The sequence below is a fragment of the Onychomys torridus genome, chromosome 4 (genome assembly GCF_903995425.1).
Source record: "Onychomys torridus chromosome 4, mOncTor1.1, whole genome shotgun sequence".
Classification (NCBI taxonomy): domain Eukaryota; kingdom Metazoa; phylum Chordata; class Mammalia; order Rodentia; family Cricetidae; genus Onychomys; species Onychomys torridus.
Genome location: NC_050446.1, coordinates 97,960,637 through 97,968,318, shown reverse-complemented (window position 1 = coordinate 97,968,318; position 7,682 = coordinate 97,960,637). Strand labels below are relative to the sequence as shown.

At 40.9% G+C, this 7,682-nt stretch overlaps 1 pseudogene; it reads right to left on the bottom strand.

Annotated features, from left to right (window-relative positions):
• Positions 1 to 334: 334 nt before the first annotated feature.
• Positions 335 to 1,446, bottom strand: LOC118582605 (annotated as a pseudogene).
• Between the last annotated feature and the right edge of the window lie 6,236 nt (positions 1,447 to 7,682).

The following is a 7,682-nucleotide window of genomic DNA, read 5'->3' as shown; positions in this document are numbered from 1 at the left end:
CTACCTCAATTTACAGGGCAATGTACCTGATGTAATGAAAAGAAAAAGACAAAGCTACAACAGATAAAAGACCTCAGGAATGCACGTCTAATTGACACTACATTGCATGAATCAATAGCTGCACTTTTTGCAAACTGTGGCTATGACAGTCCTGAAAAGAAGGGTTTCCTGTTTAAGCTGCAGTAACTTTTCTGACTATGGATCATCGCTCCTTCTGTGGCAGATGTTTGCAGTTCTTCTAATGCATTTAGGACGACTGTCTCAAAGTAACCTGCAGCTTTCCTGACAACTCCTCGCTCTCTCTCCTGCTGAGAACTGGAGCCCTTTTCTGCTGTTTTTTTTAAAACCTTCTGCTACCATATCCACCACTTCCACCACCAAATCCATAGCCTGCCTGAGCTTCTTCCACCAAAACTGCCCCCTTTCATGGGCCCATAATTTGATTGCTGTTGTCCACTATAATTTCCAAAGTCATTATAGTTCCCAATTGTAACCATTATATCCTCCTCCACCACCACCATATCCACCACCTTGGTTTCCACAGCCTGGTCCACCACCACCATAGCCTCCTCTACTGCTGTAACCAGGACCATCACCGTAGTTGACACCATCACCTCCAAATCCATTATATCCACCATCACCACCTCCATAACTAGCTCGGCTGCCACCACCTCCACCACTATAGCCTCCTCTTCCACCAAAGTTTCTACCACAACCAAAATAACCTCCACCACCTCCAAATGTTTCCTCCACAACCCATAAAGTTGCCAGATCCACCTCCACGACCTTGCTGTGATCCAGCAGACTGCATCTCTTGTTTAGAAAGGGCCTTTTTCACTTCACAATTATGCCCATTAATAGTTTGGTATTTCTGAACAACAATTTTATCAACTGTGTCATGATCATCAAAAGTTACAAAAGCAAATCCTCTCTTTTTTCCACTCTGCCTGTCTTCCATAACTTCTATGGTTTCAATTTTGCCATACTTTTCAAAGTAGTCTCTCAGATTGTATTCTTCTGTATCTTCTTTAATACCACCCACAAAAATTTTCTTCACGGTTAAATGAGCACCAGGCTTTACAGAATCCTCTCTAGAAATAGCTCTCTTTGGTTCCACCACACACCCATCAACCTTGTGTGGCGGAGCACACATTGCAGCATCGATCTCTTCAGCACAGGAATAGGTCACAAAACCAAAGCCCCTGGAATGTTTTGTTTGGGGATCTCTCATTACCACATATTCTGTAAGTGTGCCCCATTTCTCAAAATGTTCTCTTAAGCTATCATCTGTGGTTTCAAAGCTCAGACCACCAATAAACAGCTTCCTCAACTGTTCTGGTTCCTTTGGATCATGGCCCTCCTCCCCGCCGCCATGCGGCGGCGGCGAGGCTGGGGGCGACGGCCAGTGTCAGGCTGGGGGAGACCTTGTGGCGGTTTTACCTCCATTTTGAGCTATTTATTTATTTATTTTTATTAGGGTTGATGTCCCAGGTTAAGCTTCCTGGAAGTTGAAACTGAGATTTGAACAGTGAGGTTTGGGGAGGATGTTCTCAGAATCATTTCTTCTGCTAAGGTAATAGAACTAGGAGTGTCAGAAGAAGGTGCACTACAGTGTCAGTGTAGGTGTGGACCAAGGTTTTAGGTATTTCTACAAAGAACTCTGTAGGTGGAGAAGACCTTCATCTTTGCATTGTATTACACCAAGATTGTCTGGCATTTGGTCTTCCATATTGTCCTTTAAAAAGGAGGCATGACCTTGGATGACTTGTCTTTTTCATGAAAAGAACAATAACACAAGTTCTATAGTTGCAAGGTATAGGTTGTCAGCTTTTCCAGAACTTGGGGAATAAGAGTTTAAGCTGGAGGAAGAATAAGAGTGATGCACATAGCTGATGTATGGTCCCTGAGGCTCATTGCCATGGCTCCTTAACAGTTTCTGCTTTGAGAGCACCCACTTCTTCCATCATTTTTGTTTTAATATGCCTTAATATGGATATCCTTCAGTTTCATGTATTAGGTCATTGAATGATGTACTCCATGAATAATTTGCTTTCTAAAATATTTATGGCCAGAGTCAGGATGTGGTGGCACGCACCTTTAATCCTAGTACTTGGAAAGCTGAGGCAGGAAGTTCATAGCTTTGAGGCCATCCTGGGCTGCATACTAAGACGCCTGTCTCAAAAAACAAACAAAAAGTTAAGTCTTGAATGTTACTATTCAACATTGAAAATTATTTTCTGCCAAATCAAAGAGTTTCAATAGCTTATAGAAACATCATCCTTCTGTGGGAGGATTACTAGTAGAACATACAGTTTCTGCTTTAATTTTCTGGGCTCAACATAAGGAAGAATCTTTTCTTAATAGCCTTCTCCCTTTCCCAGTCTGAAATACTGGAAAGAAAATACACCATGCAGATCCACATTTGCAGCCGAATCCTTGGGAATTTAAACAAGGGTGGAAAGCATTGGTTATGTAACAGAAAAATATTCTTCTTTTCCTGTACATTCAAATGTTATTTACTTGTTTTCTAGTCTTTTGCCTTTGCTTATTAACAATATATAGAATTTCCCAGAGGGTTCTGTGGACAATGTCAGACAGCCATTGTCAGCTGGGAGGAACTATCATCTATATGCTTATGAAGTATTGCTGCATATGAACTTATTTGGTTTTATTTTCACATCATTTTTACAATGTAAAGACTATCATATCTGATTTTTTTTAAGGCAAGGAAGCTAAACTCTGGTGAGGTAATGTAGATTTCACAAAGTACATGGAATTCGAGTACGAATTCCTACGACTTGGGGGTCTTTTCAGAGTTTGAAATCTGAATTTAGACCCTGACTCTGAATGGTCCTGATTGTCTAAGTCATTAGCCCTTTGGGTGGAGGCAGAAAATGGTCATAACTGTCATCCATGTAGTACACATTTGTCCACATTCAAGTGAAGGCCAGATTCCAACCTCTACTGTTGTTCCTTGGGAGCTGTCCACTTCGTTTGTTGACACAGGATCTCTCACTGTTTTAGAGCTTACATAATCAACTAGATACCTGGCCAGAGAGCCCCAGAGAACCATCTACATTTACCTCCCCAGCACTGAAGATCGATAGCAAGCATGCCGCACTATGGCCAACTGTTTTCACATGGGTTCTGGGTAGCTCAGGTCATCATGATGATACAGCCAGCACTTCCCTGACTGACAACTCTCTTTAGCCCTCCAACACAAAATTGTTCCTGTTGTTTTGGTTTTTAAAGATTCTATCATAAAACATTGTATTGTCAGAGGATCTAAAACTGGATGATCTCATGAAATTCTTAGTTTTCTTCTTCCTTAAGTCAGAATGTCCAGTGCTGTTTCAAGCTGTCTACACTTGTCCTGACTTACATCCTTTCTCTCCACAGATGATCACATCCTGCTCCCATATGTTCACAATTCAGTAAACTCTAAAGGCCTCATCTTGAATTCCATTTTGTGTTAATGTTAAGATTCTCTTTATGATGAATACTTCAATTTTTCAATGTCTAGTTAATTTTTATAAAATTATACAACTGAAAAATGATAAATATTCAAATAATTTTCAGAAGCCTGACCTAAGACAGGTAGTACCACAGCAGAGTGTGGCTATTGGCTGATAGTTAGCAATGTGAAATTCTTAAAGGTTTTTGTTCAATGGTTAATGAGAAAAAGGAACATACTGAAATGTCAAATATCATTTAGGAGTTTTTAGGTTGTTTGTAACTAGTTATTTTGAGTTTGTCTCCCTCAGAAGCAGAATTTGTGGCTTGCTTCCTATTTAAATTATTTATCTAGAAAACAGTTATGGAAGGAACCAGAAGAGAAATGGAGAAATTAGATTAGGAGACAAGACAGACGCTGATCAAAATCTGACTTCAGGTGCTATCTCGCTTTCTCTTGATCCCACAGAAGCATTTTAGTGCAGGCTTTGCATTGTGAAGTCTCCCTGCAAACACACAGGAGAACCACAACAGGTTTGTATGAGTTACAGAGAAGGTGACTACAAGTGATGATGGGCTGCTCTTTGAGTCACTGTTTCTTTGTAAGACCCATGTAAATCCAAGCACAAGGCTAGACATCCCTGTTACCACCACCTCCTGCCTACAATTCCATCCACACCACACTCATTGCTTTCAGATAACTTCAGGTCCCACAACTAGTGAAATTTTCCAGACAAGGCATATGTGTGGACAGTTAGCAGAAAAATGACATGGGTTGGGTGATGGCTGAGAGGACCGTTCAAAGGCCTAGACCTTTTGAAGGATCTGCTCAGAAAGTTTTCCTTCACTGAGGCTGCCAGCTGTTTGTAGACACAGGGACTGATATTGGTGAAATTATTAAGGCCACTCCACGTAGTTAAAAGGGAGGTTTATTTTGTGGGGTAACTTACAAATGAAGGGGTAGGTTGCAGGGTCTGGCAAAGGTACAACGCAGTCCTGCGGTGTTCTCTGGAGAACTCTGCTCGGTCTACCTCCAGCGTCCAGGGTCCCAGAACCAAGAGAGAGGCCTCCTCTAGATCCTCCATCTTCTGCTTCCTCCTCCACCCCGCCTTGTGGGCGTGACCATTCCCGAAGCCTCAATGGGAGGTTGGAACTTCCAGGCCAATGCTGGGATAGCTACCCACTACAGACTGAGAACAGTGACAGGCATACCATCTCCTTCCTTAGTTTATGTGCTTCTTCATGAGTTTCTGGGCACCCAGTTTCTTATGCCACTAATCTAAAAGACTTTATGTCTCTTCATCAGTTACTCACAGTTACAAAGTAACCTAGTTTTTGACTTAACATTGTCACCACATGTGTGTGTAGATGAAATTCTAAACAGTCTTATTAAATAAGCAACACAGAGCCAAATACAGAGTTAAAAGCTCAAGAGATCAGAGCACTAACAAAGAGCCAAGAATACGTTTAGCTTACCACTCGCTGCCGTCCTTCCCCTGAGAGAGAGCTTCTTTCTGTGTGACTTGTCTTTTATTGCTTTCCTGTTCTGCCTTCTCATTGGCTCGAAGCCCAGCCACATGCTTCCTTGTCACTGCCTGTCTATACAGACCTCCTGGTCTCTGTGGTTGGTACTGGAATTAAAGACTGGGGTCACCACACTTGGCTGTGTCCTTGTCTACACAAAGACTCTGCCTACCATGTGATCGGATTAAGGACGTGTGCTAACACCACTGGACGTCTGCTTAATAGCTCGCTTTTACCTCTGATCTCCAGGCAACTGCATTTATTAACATACAAATAAAACTTGCTGGGCAGTGGTGGTGCACACCTTTAATCCCAGCACTTGGGAGGCAGAGCCAGGCAGATCTCTGTGAGTTCGAGGCCAGCCTGGGCTACTGAGTGAGTTCCAGGAAAGGTGCAAAGCTATATAGAGAATCCCTGTCTCAAAAAACCAAAATAATAATAATAATAATAATAATAATATCATGTTTCAGCACAAATAAAATATCATCATATCTGTGTACAAAGACATGTGGCCATGTGCACACACACACACACACACACACACACACACACACAAGCACAAGTCTGGTAGTTACATGGCCCTTTGTTTCTTCCATGGAATTGATTCCCAAGTTGTCACAGTAGGTACTTCTAAGTAAGTTAGAGAGCCAATAAGACTCTCAAGTAATTAAGTTAGTTGAGGTGTTATTTTTTAGAATTATCATGTTTCCTTAAAGTCATGTAAATCAATATCATTTATTTATTTACTTTTCAGTGTCACCAAAGTGATACCACAAAAGCCCGGAAGGCTGATGCACTCTGATGCAATTTTCCATTTCATGTAGGGAAAAAAAAATGTACGAAACAATACCTTCAGTCTAGGTTGAAAGTGAGGGCCTGAGATAAGGTGGTGTTCCATATCACTATTCTATCTTTATGCTCCCATCATTTTAACACTGGAAATGTAAAAGTTTATGAAGAAACATTATTAAATGACTTTAGCCAGAAACCCTCCATTTCAGTTGTTCCAGGTGGCATGTTCAGGCTCTTCTCTCTTTGGGAGTTTTTCATGAATCTAAAGAAGACTGACTCTAGGACCTAGTGAGCAATGAGAGAAGCTGATCTCTTCCACCAGGGAGGGAATCCCTGCAGGGCCACCTGCTCTGGGCTGCCCAAGTGTCTCATTTGTACCTGAAAACAAGAGGTGTCATTTTTCCCTATTCAGGATGTCACAAGCCCAATTTTCTTTTGCAAAGGATCACAGCTATTAGTCTCTGAAGGTGCTGGCACTTCTGGCCCGGTTTGCAGTGATTAAAATGCCTTAGCACTTTGAGGACTGGTGTCCCTCCATCACTTCTCATCTCCAGCTGCTTCTGTCTGACTTTTCTTCTGTCTCTCATTATGATCCATCGTTACCCGTTTTGGGGTCTGCATAAGTCATGTGAATAGGGAGAGCTGAGAACCTTAGCAATACATTTCTACAGACATGCACCACTGGTAAAGCCATAGAAACAGAAACCCATATCAATTTGTATATTCAATGATAGATTTTACTTTCCAAATTCATCCAGTTCTTGTTAAAGCACTTCGACCCCTTCTCCCTTATACACACACAATAACACAACATAGACATACAAACACATATTGTAAAATCTCTTACATGTGATTCATTTTTTAAATAAATTTAAAGAATATGTTAATAATATAAAACCAATAGTCATAGGAACTGAAAATAAAGTAGCTGACTGAGACAAATGTTAAACAAAATCAATAATTAAGGCTTATAAAAACAGATTAATCCAGATTTCAGCTGAGTCCAAATGACTGAGATAATAAATTGCTGAATATACAGAAGTTAAGAAAACACCTTTCCTGCATAGTTGAGAATGAAGATAGTATTCTCGGTGGCTGCTGCTCAAACCACCCTGCAGCCATGACAGAGAGCAGTACTTAGTATGTATGGAAGCTAAAATGGAATTTATGAGGTGAAATCCTTCCTGCTCCTGCTTCCCAAGTGGTGCTGAAATGTCAACAGAAAAAGCAGCAACAGTTCTTGTCTACAAGCCTTTAATTCATTGTCTGTGTGCATGACTTTATAATTAGCAGCCTGGTTAATAGAAACAGAAAAGGCTGGACTGAGGTGGGTGCAGAGAAGTTTTGGAAACTGAAAATGATGGATGCTCATGTCTGAAGAAGGTGCTTCCATTCCTGCTGCCTGGGAGGCAGCAACCTGAGGAGAAATTGGAGCCAAAAACAAGGCTTTTGTGCCAATAATCCCCACACTTTTGGAATTGTTTCTGCTTCATAAACAGGGAACAGAATAACATCTGCACATTTTTCTTTAGCAATTCAGAAATCAAATATTAAAATCTGAAAGTCATATGTTTCCTAAGCATTAACCTCATGTAGAGGACTAAAATAATCAGGAATAATCAGTGCTGATATGTTTCTCCAATCTAGCATTCTGTCTCAGCTGCCCCATTCTTCCCCAGCTCTAAATAACACACACACACACATACACACACACACACACACACACACACACACACACACACACTTTTTTACCTTAAATAAAGTGAGCAGCAATCATCACCACTATCATCACAGAAGATTAGTGTTATTATTAAAGGACATAATCTGTTCTGCACTTTTTTTCATCAAGCAACATTTATGTGAGGAAAATTTAGATGAATAATTTCCACAGCCAGGGAATTATACAGAATGAG